We start from the raw sequence: 17774 nt of genomic DNA, 5'->3' as shown, positions 1-17774 counted from the left end.
GAATAGACGTAATACACTCTTACACGGAAATAAAATAAACACTGACCATCTCATGCCTTAGTGGCAAGAGATAAGAAAGTGAAATTTATGTATTCCCCGAGATTTACTATTTTCCCACAACTTTAGCAATGTTGCTTTTGTTTCGAAAGTTCTAATCAGTACACTCAAGTATATTGTTAATCTATTCCAATATACTACAACTAGCCTGTAGTTTTTTTTTTACCGATTATAAGGCGTAATACTAGCGCTTTTGTAATACAAAAGGTAGCAGCCATGACCATCACCTCTAATCTTAACGATTTTTCTAAGATAATCAATAGTGAACTTTAATATTGCAAACGTGATCGTCTATAGCAGAGACGATTATTTGAACGATCATATGTTCCATAATTGAAAACTAGACAAAATTGAAATAAACAACATGTGATAAGACCAGTTGGCGCGTGGTATTGTTTAGTTTTTGTTATAGATTTAAGAAAATGGTATAAGAATATAAAACTGTGGCTGAAAAACTTTAGGCTGAATATAGTAATCGGTTTCTTTAGAGAAAATTTGATAGAAAGTTTGGATAGAAAAAATTTGGTTTGAAAATAGTATTTGACCAGTAGAGAAATTTCGTACAATTCTAGTCTTAAAAAAATTGCATAGAAATTTAGCTTTAAAAAAATGTCAAGAAATTATGTTGTTTATGGTTGACCTAAGATTTGCGAACTAATTTGCGAAAATAAAATTTCAAGGAATGTTGTCTTTAGTACTAGAAATTTTGTCTTAAATATAAGTTTTAGGAATGTCTTTGGGCAAAATTTCGTAACAATTGCCTAAGAAAAATTTTATTGAAAATTTGCCATTAAAAAAATTTTTTTGAAATTTTGTCATTAAAAATTTCTTATTAAAATTTTGTTTATGAAAAATGTTATTTAACGTTTGATTTGATGACAAATTGCTTACTTATGGCATTTTCGTAAAACCGGTTTTCATACTGTTTGGGAATTTAGTTTTACATCCGAATGATGGTAGCCAGATCTCAAAGATGGTTGCAAGGATATAAGCGAACATTTGTTTGAGGATTTTGTAGTGGGGCGTTCCCTCTTAGACACTTGGGGCGAAATTTTTATGTCATATTCGTACTTTTCTTCCAAATACCTTTCATTGGATACCTATATTGTTCCAATAATTGAATATAACTGTTTTGAGGGTTTTTGGGGCGAAGTGCTCCCCCATGTTCCTTGATCTCATTTTTTTTTCTAACATATTCATATTTTTGATTGCACACAATATGTTACATAAATCTGCAACCGTCTCCGAGATCTAGTGGCCAAATCTCGAAGATGGTTGCACCGATTTAAAAATTGAATGGCAATGAAATTTGTTTATACAAATTTTTGATTGGAGTTTTGTCTTTAGAGATAATTTAATTTCAAAGAAATTTTGTGTTTAAAGAAAATATCATCCAAATTTTGTCTATAGAACAAATTTCATCAGAACATTGTCAAAAAATTTCATCAAAATGTTGTCTTCAGAGAATATTTCATAAAATGTATTCTTTTGAGAAAATTTCACCAAAACGTACCTTGTTGGCGGTTATTTGGAGTGGGCCCCAGCCCCAGATACTTTATGCGTAGTATTTATATCAGATTCAAGCTACTCTGTCATTTGAGTTCCATTTGGTCCGTTCAATCAACATTTTAATTGGGGATGAGGCGGCACTCAGATACTTTGTGTCTAATATTTATATCATAATTGACAACCAATGATCGTTTGAGTCCCATATTGTCTCGATAGGCCTACATGTTCCTTTTGGTGGAGCAGCCAACCGCCAGACATTTCCTATTCTACTCTAAAATATTTTCAATTTGAGTCAAAAATCATCCATATCGGTCAACATTTCCTATTGTTGGTGTGCAGCCCAGATTCGTACTCTACTTCCAAATGCCTTTCTTATGATACCCATATTGTCCCAATTGGTAAACATGCCCGTTTGGAAGGGGTGCTCCCCCTTGATTTAAATTTTTCCAAAAAGTTCGTACTCTACTGTAAAATGCTTTCAATTTGAGTCAAAAATCATTCATACTGGTCCCTTTTAATGGGAATTTGGTGGTGGGCGACTCCCATTAAGATGGGGCCATTTCTTTTATCTCATATTTGTACTGTATTTCCAAAATCCTTCCATATGATACCCATTTTGTCCCATTCGGTAAATATGCCTGTTTGGGTAATAAATTTTTTTTCCAAAAAAATTTCGCACTATATTGTATTTGATTTTTTCCCAAATTTTTCAATTTGGGACCCAAATCATCCAGACCGGCCAACATTTCCTTTTGAGAAAACTATTTTTATACCCACCACCGAAGGATGGGAGTATATTTATTTTGTTATTCCATTTCCAACCCATCGAAATATCGATTTCCGACCCTATAAAGTATATATATATCATTTATCCTCGTAAAATTCTAAGCTGATCTAGTCATGTTCGTCCGTCTATTGAAATCACGTTACAGTCTTTAAATATGAAGATAATGAGCCGAAACTTTGCATAGATTCTAGTTTTGTCTATAGGCATTCGAAGATTCAATGTCTAAGACCCCTGAGGCATTTATTGTACGATTTCGCTGAAATTTGGCCAAATATTTTTCGGATCGGTTTATATTTAGAACTAGTATCTGTCATATATACCAATATCCCGATTTAAGATATCAGGCCTACACAAGACGTATTTACTACCCCATTTCGCTGAAATTCGGCACAGTTAGTTTTTTTTACAGGTTTCGGTATCATTGCCAAATATATTCCGGATCGGTTTATATTTAGATATAGCTGTCATATATACCAATCTCCCGATTTAAATTCTTGGGCCCTTTAAATGCACATTCGACAAAATTTGGCAGTGTGAGCTGTGTAAGTCCCTTCATGGCCCGTGGGGAGTAAAGTCCATTAATTGCGTATTTATGATGATTTTGCTTAAATTTAGTTCGTTGAGATGTATTTCAGCCCTACACATCTTTCCGAATATGGTACTGATCAGATCATATTTGGATATAGCATGTAGTGTTCTGCTATTACTTCAAACAACTGTGCCTAGTACCGTCCAAATCGATCTATTACCTGATATAGCTTCCATATAAACCGATTTCCCGATTTGATTTCTTGAGCCCCTGGAAGTCGCAATTTTTGTCCGATTTGGCTCAAATTTTGCACATAGTGTTTTGTTATGACTTCCAAAAACTGTGTCAACTACGGTCAAAATCGGTCTATAGTCTGATATAACTCCCATATAATCCGTTCTCCCGATTTGACTTCTTGATCCCCTGGAAGCCGCAATTTTCATGCGATTTGGCTGAAATTTTGCACGTAGTGTTTCGTTATGACTTTCAACAACTGCGCCTTGTATGGTTCAAATCGGTCTATAACCTGATAGTGCTTCCATATAAACCGATCGTCCGATTTGACTTCTTGAGCCTCTGAAAGACGTCAATTTTGTCCGATTTAGCTGAAATTTTGCATGCAGTGTTTTGTTAGAGACCATGTAAATCGGTCTCTCGTCCATGCTTGTTCGGTTCCTAGAAGCTTTAATTTTTGTTGGTTTGACCGAAGTTTGGCATGTAGAATATAATTATAAACAAATTAAGTTGTTAATTTGGTATACATTTTTAGCAGAATCCAGGGTGGTGGGTTTCCAAGATGCGGGCGGGAGAACTTGGCACGCTTTTACTTGTTTCTTGTTTATTTTTATCTCAAATTCGTACTCTACTTCCCAATACCTATCATTTGATACCCATATTGTCCAAATCGATAAACGTATTGCTTGGGTGGGGCGCTCCCCCTAAAAAAAGAATTAAATCAAGCTACATGGAGGAGCGCTCTACTCCGAAATCCATCGAAACGGACATGTTTACCGATGGTAACAATATGGATGTCAATTTAAAGGAAGAACAGTTCGTGTAAGATATGAAAATTTGGGTCCAAGTATCGTAAGGGGAGGCCCCACCCAAAACCAGCAAAAAAAATTCGCTTAAATTAATGTAAACATCTTTGAGCTCTGGCCACCCCCTTCGTTTATCAAATAAATTTGTTGAACAATTGTAAACTGTGTATATATTGATCTCTTGTCGAAAGTAAGTAGTTCGTTCAACCTATTCCGGTCGATGCCAGACCATTGAGTCTTGGCAATCCGGCGGGCATGTATGAAATCCCATCATTAGTAATCCGACAAATGAAACATGTGTGAAATGTTCGTTCGCCGGGAACAAGGTCTCTTGGCGTATTCGTCTGCCTACTAATTTCCAGGAGTGCCTTCAAGTCCAGTAAGCGATGTACCGCATTATACCGCCACGCCTTTCAACTTCATCAGTATAAAATGTAAGTCATTGATCGCCGATATATTGAATTTCGAGGATGATAGATCCCTTCTCAGAACATCGATTGCGGGATTACAACTGACAGACAGATAGATGGATAGACAGACAGGTGGATAGACAAACAGATGGATGGACAGCCATAAAGAAACCAAAATCGCTAAATCTTATAAGAATATAACAACAACCAAGTATATATGCTTTGTAGGGTTGTTGGAAAAGAATATTTGGATGTGTTGCAAACAGAAATTCTATTGGAGTGGCTATAAAAAGATTGTTTTTCTTTAAAACCATTTGCTTCCAAATTAATTAAACTCTCAAGCAATTAAAAAATGTATGACTAACCCATTTCTTAAAGTATTTAGAAAGGTCATTGAGAATGAGCTCAACTCTAATTATACACGTATTTGAGTTTATATCATTTATTTTCGTTTTTTTTTTTGCTAATTAATTGCTGTTCTTTAAGTTTACTCAGCTTTATCTGTGCTGATTTGTTTATCGTTTGCATTTGTCGGGTGTTTGATTATCAAACAATGCAAAATTTCCATTAATTGCCTTTGAAATGCAATGGGAAGCTAACGCGGTCCAAGATTCATAGGCTACCCTGTGGATGGTCGTTGTATCAAGTCAGTGGCATTGTATTGCCCACTAAAGGGATTAAATGAAATGTCCCTGGTTTTTTTGCTTTTGCCTTTTTTTAAAGAAAATATTTGCTATCGAAAGCAAAATAAAAGCGTGCTCTTCCGTTAAAAATAAATTTTTGTTTGTTTGTACAAAAACAGAGAAAAAGAAAAATGCATTCGTTCACTTGCAAAATGGCAAAACAAATATTTGCAATCCAAACAATCGTTGATAAAAACAGAAGCTCTTTATAAATTATGCGATTGGAAAAACAAATCGTACAAAATTTATGGTCTATGTAAACAAAATTTGTTGAACTACAAAGACAATAAAGTTCCAGAAATTGAAGTCGATTCTTCTTTCAACAAATGAACGGAAGCTGGAAAATAATTAGCAAAGCAGGTTTCAAAATAAAATTGTTTATATTTGTTCAATATACAACAAAACAAGACAGGAGGTTTGCCAAAGACCAATAGAGTTTTTAAGAAGTTTAAACTATAGCAAGAGTTGGGGATTCCACCAAGTCGGGCGAATTTGTTGGTGTCTCACATACCCTATGCCATTTTCTTCTATTGCATTGCTTTTACATCACTACTATAGTTAGCTCCTTAAAATTTTTAAATCACTAAATTGCCTGCATATAAGGGTTGTGCACATGAGTCGTAAGTGGTTGTGCCACGTGTTAGTCAAGTGATTCGTGAGTAAGATCCAAATTCAATCATATACTCGTGCGTGACCTTGATTGAATTAGAATTCTTCGCGAGTGAGTGAAATAATGATCGCGACACTAATCACGAGTCACGAGAAAATCACGATTCACGAAACACTCACGAGACATTCACGACTCAAGAGAAGCTCATGACTCACGAGACGCTTACGAGTCACTAGACTCTAATGACTCACGAGAAAATCACGACTAAAGTTTAAAACAAGTAAGAGCGTGCTAAGTTCGGCCGGGCCTTATCTTATATACCCTCCACCATGGATTGCATTTCTCGAGTGCCTTGCGCGGTATCTCTTTTTAGGCAAACAAAGAATAGTGGTTAAGAATTGTTATGCTTTTGGAGCTATAACAAGTTATAGTTCGATTCAGACCATGTGAATTGAATGTTGAAGACCGTAGTAGAAGTTATTCTTATCCATTCGGACTAGAATTGCGCCTTGTAGCTACTCAAGAAGCAAAATCGGGAGATCAGTTTATATGGGAGCTGTATCAGGCTATAGAGCGCTTCAGACCATATTGAACACGTATGTTGAGAAATGCGCCCTCTAGAGGCTTAAGAAATCAAGATCCTAGATAGGTTTATATGGCGGCTATATCAGGTTATGTACCGATTTGAACCATACTTAGCACAGTTTTTGAAAGTCATGACAAAACACTTCATGCACAATTTCAGCCAAATCGAATAAGAATTGCGCCCTCTAGACGCCTAAGAAATCAAGATCCCAAATCGGTTTATATTATAGACCGATTTTGGAGGCCACCGTAGCAGGTTTGGCCACCGTAACAGGTTTGCATGTCCACCTATGAGGCTGAATGCCTGGGTTCGAATCCTGGCGAGACCATTAGAAATAATTTTCAGCGGTGGTTTTCCCCTCCTAATACTTGTAACATTTGTGAGGTACTATGCTATGTAAAACTTCTCTCCAAAGAGGTGAAGCACCGCGGCACGCCGTTCGGACTCGGCTATAAGAAGGAGGCCCCCTATCATTGAGCTTAAACTTGAATCAGACTGCACTCATTGATATGTGAGAAGTTTGCCCCTGTTCCTTAGTGGAATGTTTGTGGGCAAAATTTGCAATAGACCGATTTAAACTATACTCAGCACAGTTGTTGAAGTCCTAACAAAATACCTCATGCAAAATTTTAGCCAAATAGAATAAGAATTGCGCCCTCTAGAGGCCTAAGAAATTAAGATCCCAGGTTCTATGGCAGCTATATCAGGTTATAGACCGATTTAAACCATACTCAGCACAGTTGTTGGAAGTCATAACAAAACACCTCATGCAAAATTTCAGCCAAATCGGATGAGAATTGCACCCTCTAGTGGCTCAAGAAGTCAAGATCCGCTTATATGGCAGCTATATCAGTTTAGAAATCCAATTTGAATCATACTTAGCACAGTTGTCGGAAGTCGTAACAAAACACCTTGTGCCAAATTTCATCCAAATCGGATAAGTATTGTGCCCTCTAAGGGCTCAAAAATTCAACATCCAAGATCGGTTTAGCAGCTATATCAAAACATCGACCGATATGGCCAATTTACAGTCCCAACCGACCTACACTGATAAGAAATATTTGTTCAAAATTTCATGCGCCTAGCTTTACTTCTTCGAAAGTTAGCGTGCTTTCGACAGACGGACGGACGGATGGACGGACATGCCTAGATCGACTTAAAATGTCATGACGATCAAGAATATGTATACTTTATGGGGTCTTAGACGAATATTTCGAGGTGTTACAAACGGGATAACGAAATTAGTATACCCCCATCCTATGGTGGAGGGTATACAAATAACGAAAAACAACATTTTTTGCATGCTCTCAAAACATGCGGTTAACAGATTCGTATGTTTACAGATGCATAAAAACGAAAGGATCAAATAACTGGTTATGCAGGGCTGATACATAACATATTTTTTTCGTACGTTCAAATGATGTATGATTTGATTTGATGTATGTATGAGAAGCATGAAAAAAAATATTGTTTGATTCATTGAAAAATATTTGTTTAACCGAGAGTGACTCGTGAGTGTTTCGTGAGTCGTGATTGTCTTGCGAGTCGTGAGTGCCTCGTGATTTTCTCGTGAACTGTGAGTGACTCGTGAGTCGTGCGCGATCAAAATTTCGTCATAGGAGCGTGCTTGAACGGGAGTCGACATAAAAAAGTTGTGAGTGAGTTACATTTTTGTCTCGTGAAGGTGTGTGAGTGAAAAATCACTCACGCGCGCATCTCTACTGCATATGCTTTTTCAAAAACTTCATTCAAGGAGTTACCGTGCTTAAATCTTAAGTGGTCTTAAGACGAAAAGTTACTTTGTCTTTAGATGGTATACCCTTTTAAACAAAAGTATCTTTTCTTGTTCTTTCAAAAATTCCCTTAGATATTTCTGGCATTTTCTTTTATTTCTCCTAGTTAGCTAATAATTTGAAATTCACTTTAGGTATTCACTAGTATGAGTAATCAAATATTATCATACTCAACTCCATTGAAAGTAACAGCGTAAATGAAATTAGTTCGTGTCTCAACCCCCTTTTCCCCACCACACCAACTTTTCTTTTTGCTATTCGCCCTTTTAGGGCTTCTGGGTATCAACAAAAATACCCATGATGTCATTTTCTTTTGTTAACTCCTATCGCAATTATCAGCAGATGGTGTTTGGCTATAGAAACAAAAAAAAAGAACAAAATACATTCAATATGCTTTTTTTTCTTTGATAAAAGCAATTTTTTCCCACAATAAACAAACCACCAAACATTCATTCAGGCAGCCACTTAGCACAAAGACTTTACCGCTTTTATTGATAATACCCCATGTCTTTGTCGTTGCAATTATGAGCTGTACTGGACTGGTCTGGATTGGACTGACGACCGCCGCCGCAATATTATGATGGGTGATTTTCCTACGGCTATTTAAGCTTTGGCAAATTGCCGACACTGTAAGAAAATGTATAAAAAATCAATGAATTTAAAACTTAGTCAGTAGATTCTATTCTATTTAATTTTGAGTGCATACCTGAAATATGCATTTTTTATCCAAAATGTACGACCTAAAATAGATGCGTTTAGAATCTTAAATAAGTTAACGGTTAGGTTTTTAAGTACTTTTCTGGATGTAAATATGCTCTTTAAACCAATTTTCCTCTATTTTTATCCTGAGTACCTAAAAGGTCCAAATTTGTACCGATCTTAAGATTTAGGGTCTAAGGCCTATAAAAACCGCATTTATAACCCGATTTCGCTAAATTTTGGTGCAACGAGTTGTGTAAAGATCCTCGATATTTGTGCCGACTATGGTTCCGATCGGCTTATATTGGTCTATATCTTAATATAGTTCCCATATAGACCGATCTCCCGATTTAAGGTATAAGGCCAATAAAAGCCGCTATCCATGTTAAAATAAGTGGAATGTCTTCACTCAAATAACTTAAATATAATAGTTAAGCTCGCTTTTTGAAAATATTTTTAAAGTGTACATCTAGTCATTGTAGCAAATTGCTGCTGAAAATCGCTTTTATTTCTCACATAAAAAGGCAAATATTTAGACAATTGTCATAAATTGTTTGTGATTTTTTTTTTAAGCTTGGTTACCTTTTTTTTCTTTTTGATCATTAACTAAACGAAATTTCGCAATTTTTGATGGATTAGGTGGTTCATAATTTTTGCAATTGATTGTGAGAAATGCAATTCAATAATCTGAAGTGAGATTGTTTGTGATAGACAATTGTCGAATGTGATTGCACTTTTGGTGTTTGCGACGAATTTATTCAAATCACCACAAAGGCATTTTTTATTCTTTAGGAAAGGAGATAAGCGCCAAATGGAGGTCAACAATTTTGAATAGACTTAAATAACCCAGTTTTTTTCTGGGGTGGAAACAAATTATGTTTTTATTAATAAAATTAAATTTTTTTTGTCAAAAAACGAAAAAAAAAATAATCTTTGAAGGTCATCGAACCATTTAGAGAAGAAATTTAACAATTCTATGGAATTTAGACATATGCATGCTTGGCAAATTGAAGATTTTTTTAACCTCCACCAAAGAAAAATATTGGTCAAAAATTCGAAATATTTCTCTAGGACCCACAATCAATTCAATCGCCATGTTAAGTACAACGAGCCTTTATATGTGCCGTGTCTTCATAAGAAAAAGGTTAATAAAAATTACTTGGCCTAAGTTTTCAGATTTCCAATATTTCGTAACAAACCAACCAGCGGGAAAAGGCGACTTTGAGGCTTGATATCATTATTTGTTTTGCTTCCGCGAGGCCGAGATCCATTTTTATGACTTTTTAACTTTGTGTGAAAATGTCAGGTAAGCACTTGCCTTTCAAGATAAAAACATTGCCTTAAGAAGAGCAGATTTACTGCAGAATTACATCAAAAGTTCAATAGGCACTCACATTTGTCCCACATATTTTATGGGGTACTTTAAAAGGAATATATATAGATGGCAGAGGCATCCCTTGTCAAAGTTTTAGAAGTTGCAAGTTAGCTCTTTTGGAGGCTAAGTCTAAGAAGGCATACGGTCCTTCTATAAGAAGGCTTTGAAGCGCTATTATCAGGCATGATTTAAGCAGGCCTTTCTAGTTTCCAGTCTGGGCATTGGTCTAAAAACCTCTAATCCAAATTAAATTTTTGATATTTCTCTTTTAATTCTACTTTTTCTATAATTGGTCGGCTCTTTTCTTTACCTAGATCATAGGTTAGCATGTCCGCCTTTGACACTGAACGCCTGGGTGAACCCCAGGCGAAAAAAAAAACACAAATGCAAATTTTGACCATGAACATTCCACTAAGGAACAGAGGCAAATTTCTCACATATCAATTAGAGCAGTCCGATTCAAGTTTAATCTCATTGATATGGGGCCTCCTTTTTATAGCCGAGTCCGAATGGCGTGGGACTTCTGTGGAGAGAAGTTTTTACGTGGCATAGTACCTCACAAATGTCGCCAGGAGTCAAACCCATGCGTTTAGCATAATTGGCGGACCTTTTTACCTCTGCGCTCTCGGCGAGAACATCAGAATAAATCTACAATGGTGTTTATACTTCCCTAGTGCTGGCGACAGCCAGGCACAAAACTTATCTTACTAAGTGTTGTCGCTTTGCTGCAAGCCTTTCGAACTTGACAATAAAAATGATGTTTTCTATCATTGAGCTTAAACATGCACCGGACAGCATTCATTAATATGAGAGAAGTATTCCCGATGCTTTTCAAAAGAATGTTCATGGCCACTTGAATTTTGTTTATTTTTTATAGGCTGTCTCTTAGTCCACACATATTAGGCTCGATTTTCAGAAACCTCAGTGCAGCTTAAATAAGACCAATGATCGCAGAGATATATTTGCACTGTTGTAAGGATGGTCATGTCATCGTCATACTACGAGGCCGGAGAAAGGAGTACATCCCATTTTTCCATTGCCCTTCATTGGAATCGGATTACATTTAAGTGTTAATGGCAAACTGTAATGCCATCAAGACCATACATAAGGAGATATAAGCATTTTAAGTTATGTAAACAAGTTCGTGGAGTCTTAGAGAGAACATCAGAAAACATCCCTTATGCTGGCTTTTTATAAATATTGCCGCCGTAAAGATATTATTTCAACTTAAAAAGAATCACACTGCCGGTGCTGATGATTCGTCAAAAAAAAAAAAAAAATATTCATATAGATTGAGTTGTATTTTTAATTGTCAGCATCTATCATATGAGGAGATATAAGCATTTTAAGTTATACCGTCCCTATTATATATTAGCTGAGCCCATTTGCTTAATAGTGTTCCACACTGCAAATATTTACAACTCATAGCTCATAAGTAGAAATTCCAACAAGACTTTATTTTCGATTTTGGACGATTGTGGGCCTTTGTTGTCCCCAAGTTGAAAATTTTGTAATTTTTGGGGGAGCTTGGATGTGCTTGCAAAACAAGTTACCCTGTACTCTTTGCCAATAACTTTTTTAAAACAAACTACTTTTTTCGATGTTTATCAGTTTTAAAACTGCGCAGTAAAAGTGTACGTGAAGCTTTAGACACACCTATTTCTATTTTTGGTTTTAAACTCTCGTGTTTAGTGTCAAACATTATGAGATCAACGTAATCAAAATTGAAACTATTTCGTATTATTTATTTGGCTGATAAGGCAGCGCGCTCGTTGTTGGCATGCGAAATAAACAGGCTATGACTCCATATTGCGTAGATTACGTATTTTTGTGAAAACTTTTGAAAACTTGGGAACAGTAGTCCCCTTTCAGCAGAAAAGTTGCAATCAAACGCCGCTGTTTATAAAATCGAAGGGTAACATTATAGGTTGCCAACAAGGTGTAGTTGGGAAACAGAACCTGGGTAATTTTAAAACCTGTGACGTTGTACAAAAAATTCTGCAAAAAAAAAATAAATGTATAATTCTAAACATGGCTTTAATGGTCAACAAGGGCTTACTTACTTTACTTAAATTGGCTATGACAGAACATTTGTTTCACTAGCTGAACGTAGTGTTCCAAGCGCCTCTATCTATGGTAGCACGGTGCCAAATTGGCTGCCGGGACGACCACCAACGCTGAAATTTTTTTCTGATGTTAACACCAGATCTCTTTGGTTTTTTACCTTCATCGAAAGATTTTTTTAAATATAAGTTAATATTATCCTACCATTAAGATAAAATTCCCTTAAATTAAGTAAAAAATATTAATTTATTTATTTATATCTTTGCAACATTAGGCCTATTTGGCCAACAAAGAAGAAGAATTTTGTCCTCTATTATAGGACATTCGAAGCATATTTAAACTTGGTTTAAGAAATCTTTGACGGCAAGAGGCAAATTTATCGGTAGGTATACTGCAGTAGTTTTCAAATGCTTTTTGTACATATTGGGTTGCCCAAAAAGTAATTGCGGATTTCTCATATAGTCGGCGTTGACAAATTTTTTCACAGCTTGTGACTCTGTAATTGCATTCTTTCTTCTGTCAGTTATCAGCTGCTACTTTTAGCTTGCTTTATAAAAAAAGTGTAAAAAAAGTATATTTGATTAAAGTTCATTCTAAGTTTTATTAAAAATGCATTTACTTTCTTTTAAAAAATCCGCAATTACTTTTTGGGCAACCCAATATATTAAAGAAAATTTCTCCTATTTTCTGGAAACAACATTTTTTTAACTTGACTTCCAAACAATTATAAATAAAATTGACATTAATTCGAATTTTTTTAAAACATATTTTCAATCGCCATTTAAATTATATTAAAGGAAATATATGTCAATGCATTGCTAATGGTTCGGGAACAACTGAACACGCGCCAGATATACTGTTTGTAGTATAGAGTAAAACAATTCAACAAACTTTTCATATAATTTTAATATATTTTTGTATTTGTTTTTTTTATTTACAGGTAAGTCGCTACCGACACGTTTGCTGTTTTGTACTTGTTGTTTTCATTCATTCATTGAGAGGAAGGGGATCAAGAAAGCCGAAGGGTATAAAAAGAAAACCCAAACAAATGCTTTGTGAAACTGAATCATACAGATGATGTTTATTAGAAAAATAGAAAAAAAAACTAAAACAACAACTCAGCTATAATAACACAAAAAGGTAAATGTGAGAATATGGCAATTTTTGAAAAATTATAACATATGTACCACACCATAGAAACACTTGTTGAAATTCGTTGCCCATTGTTAATTGGCATCAATCATATGAGTGAATGACATGACTGACTGGCGGCGGTATCTTAGCTGCCGCTGATGATACATGCCAGCGTTTTTTTTTTAGTTTTGGCTTGCTTTCTTTGGCCAAATATCAAAGCGATATGAAAAGAGTCCTATACTTGCCAGAACTATGCCACACAGGAATATGTTTATATAAAAACATGTTTATTCGGGTGGTCCCCTAGATCATGATAATCCAATATACATATACAATATTAACACCGAGAAAAAGAGCCTATTCTACCACTAAGTAGTTCAATTGATGCATCTTGTGTAAATATAGTTTTTACCCACTAGCAATAGACCACAAAAAACTTAAATAAGCGTAAAAGTTACTTAAATTGACGTAAAAGTGCCAGGAAAACGAGCAAGTGCGATAGGGCCGAAACTTTGATACCCTGATGCGTTCCATGGAGGGAACTGGTTATTTGGAGGCGTTAATTCATTAAATGGCCATCGGGGCGCAGAGTTTAGAGATAGACGACCATGTTGAGACCAAAGAAATATTCTCTGCGGTGGGTTTTTTCCCTAATTAAAGCGAGTGAAGTCCGAAAGTTTGGAAGTTCCCTTCTAATGCTGGCATACAAATGTTACCAGCATTAGAAGGGAAAAACCACCGCTGAAAAATTTTTCTGATGGTCTCGCCAGGATTCGAATCCAGGCGTTCAGTGTCATAGGCGGACATCCAAACCTCGGCGCTACGGTGGCCTCTAATGCTGGCGGCGTAAGTAATTTATTCATTCATCTAAAGCTTCTCTTTTTCTGAGTCGTGTCAGTTTGCGGCACGCAGCTTGAACTCAGCGTGTCACATCATTTTCCTCATTCTCAATATATCTTTTTTTTCGTTTACAATTCTCATATATGTTAATTTTCTCATTTTCACTTCTCTTTTCGCTCTTTTATTGCACTCTTTTCACTCTCTCTTTGTTTTCCTTATTACTTTTGCTCTTTTTGTTCCCACTTCTTCTCGCTCTCCCACTTTTCAGTTTTCTTTCTTCTTATTCCCTCGTTTTTCTCGCATTTTGTCTCCCACTCGGTCTTTGCCTTTTACTAACTCTCTTTATTTCTTCTTCTCGCCATCTCTCTCAAAATCCAAAATCTGTGCTAAGTATGGTTCAAATCGGAACATAACCTGATATAGCTGCCATATAAACCGATCTGGGATTTTACTCCTTAAGCCTCTAGAGGGCAAAATTCTTATCCATGATCTTCAACATACATGCCCAATATACAGCTCCCATATAAACCGATCTCCTGATCATGCTTCATGAGTCCCTACAAGGCGCAATTCTTATCCGAATGGACTGAAATATTACCCAATGACTTCTACTATGGTCTTCAACATTCAATTCATTTGTGGTCTGAATCGGACTAAAACTTGATATATCTCCAATTGGTTATCCATTATTCTTTGGTTTCCTGAAAAGAGATACCGCTCAAAGAACTCGACAAAAGCGATCCATTAGATTCGGCCCGTTCGAACTTAGCACGGTCTTACTTGTTTTTTACTGTTATTTGTTTCCCACACTCACTCTTTCGCTATTTCCTCGCTCTGCTACATTTTCTATTGCTTTCTCCCTCACTATTGATCTCCTGCTACATTACTACCTTTGCTCTCGCTCATTTTTACTTTACTTCTTATTCTTGCTCCCACTGTCCCCGTTTCGCGCTCTTTTTCTCGCTTTTCACATTTTCGTATTTCCATCGTTCTTCTTTTTCTATTGTCACTTCACTTCAGACTTCGTTCTCTTCCACATTTTTTGCTACCAACTCGATTACTGACACTTCTTTTATTACTCTTTTCCATTTTCGGTATGCCCCACTTTATGTTCTTCATTATCATTATCACTCTCGCACTCTCTCTATTTCTCACTTTTTTTGCTCTTCACTTTCTCTTATTTCCACTTTTGTTCTTTTTCATAGCCATTATTTTTCTTTCTCACTGCCACTGTCTTGTTCATTATCACTCTCGTTCTTTTCAATTTTCGTTCCCTCTCTTTTCTGTTCTCTTTATTCACACTATTACTTTTGCTTCTTTTCATATGCGCATCTTTTTACATTTGTTTCTTTTCCACTCTCGCTCTTTCGCATTTTCTTCACTCCGGTACTTCTCCTTCTCGCTCTCCCTGTCACAATTGATCTGTTTCTTATTCTTGCTCTCGCTCTTTCTCACTTTCGTCGTTTCTCACACTGTTTTCTTGCTTTTCACTTTTTCTTATGTCCACCTTTGTTCTGTTTCTTTTGTCAGTTTTTTCACTTCACACTCGTTGTTTGCCACTTCTTTTCTTACTCTTATCAATTTTTCCCACCGCCATTTGTCATATTTTTCTTACTACATTTTTCTTATTTCCACTCTTGTTCTTCTTCATTGTCATTATTCTTCTTTCTCATTGCCACTATCACTCTCGTTCTTTTTCATTTTATTTATCTCGCTTTCCTGTTCACTTTATTTCTACTTTGACTTTTGCTCTTTCTCACTCCTGCACTGTCTTACTTCTGTTTCAATCACACACTCGCATCTTGCCTTTTCCTAATGCTCTTTATTTAACCTACTCGCTTTCTCTCTCACTACTGATCTCGCTGTAGTTTTTTCTCTCCCGCTCTTTCTCACTCTTTGCCCTTCTCACTCTCTCTTTCTTTTCACTCTCTCTTACTTTTCACTCTCTCTTTCTTTTCACTCTCTCTTTCTTTTCACTCTCTCTTTCTTTTCACTCTCTCTTTCTTTTCACTCTCTCTTTCTTTTCACTCACTCTTTCTTTTCACTCACTCTTTCTTTTCACTCTCTCTCTCTCTCTTTTCACTTTTATTCTTTCTTACTGCCACTCTTGCTATTTTCTATTGTCATCTTTTCTCACTATCACTCTCAGTCTTTCCTGTCTTTCCTATTACTTATTACATTTTTCGGTCTCGAAGGTTTCCTTTTCTTCTCCCCAATTTTTATTTTTTTCACTCTAGCTCATCATCACTTGTCTCTTTCTCATTCACGTTCTCTTTCATTATTCATAGTCATTCTCCTTTCTTCTTACTTTTACTTACGCTCTCTCTCTCTCTCGCTTTCCCATTTGTAACTATCGTTCTTGCTCTTTTCGCTTTCGTTTGTAGTTTTTACTTTTGATATTTTTCATTTCGTTCTTTCGCTTCTCCTTACTCTCGCTAGTACGCTTTTCCTCTCTTATTCGTGACCTTTTTCTCTTTCTAGTTGTCATTATACTCCCTTTCTCACTCCCGCCTTCCCCCACTTTAATCTCTCGCCTTTTGCCAATGTCGTTGTTGCTCTGACCGTCACTCGCGCCCTCTCTTCTCTCAAACATTCTTATTTCCTTTTGTTTTCGCTCCTTTTCATTCATGTCACTCCCTCTCTTTCTCTCTACTACTCTTTCTCACTCAATTCGTACTCTTTCCCTCTCACCCTCAGACTTTCTAACTCTCAACTGGTTTATCTCACCCGTGTTTTTCCATGCCATTGCCACTGTCACTGTCTTGGACTTTTGTTATCACTCTTTCTCAATCAAACACTTTCACTCCTTCTGACTCTAACCCTTTCTCAGTCTAGCTCCTTTGACGTTCGCTGTTTTTCACTCTCGTTCTTGCTTACACTTAATATTTATACGCATATAATTTCCCATTTCTAACTCTTGCCCTTAATCACTCTTGTTTTTTAGCACTATTTCTCTTCCACACTCTTAATCTTTCTCACTCTTGCTTTTTCCCACACCTCTTGTTTTTGCTCCTTTTCAGCCTACCTTCTCCCGCTCGTTCCCACTTTCGGATTTTCCCTCTCTTGTTCATCTTCGTGCTCTTTCTAAATTTTGAACTGGAACTTTCTCACTCTTGCATTGGCTCTTTCTCTGCGTTTTTCGTACCGCAATTGCAACAGTTATTCTCGCTCTTGCCTGCTCATCTCTTTCTCACTATCATTCTTGGCCTGTCGTTATGACTCTTCCTCAATAAACCCCTTTCTCACTTTCGCTACTTTTCACTCTTACCCCTTTTTAGTCTAGCTTTTTTTTCTTCTCGCTTTTTCTCACTCTCGTTCCTTCATACTCTTAGTATTTATCACATCAACCCTTTCAATTCCTTCACTCTCACTATTGCTCTTTCTCTTTTTGTCTCTCACAACTTAGTTCTCTCTTAATGTCACTCTCTACTTTTCATGTTCTCTTTTTATTCTACTCTCGCAGTTTCTTAGTCTAGCTTTATCTGACCTCATCTCTTCCTAAATGTCACTCTTGTTCGTTTCATCTCTCCGTTCCTTCATACTCTTAGTATTTATCACATCAACTCTATCAACTCCTTCACTCTCACTATTGCTCTTTCTCTTTTTGTCTCTCACAACTTAGTTCTCTCTTAATGTCACTCTCTACTTTTCATGTTCT

Source organism: Stomoxys calcitrans, chromosome 5 (assembly GCF_963082655.1).
Source record: "Stomoxys calcitrans chromosome 5, idStoCalc2.1, whole genome shotgun sequence".
NCBI lineage: Eukaryota > Metazoa > Arthropoda > Insecta > Diptera > Muscidae > Stomoxys > Stomoxys calcitrans.
The sequence above is the reverse complement of the archived record's forward strand: the minus strand, read 5'-3'. Positions refer to the sequence as shown.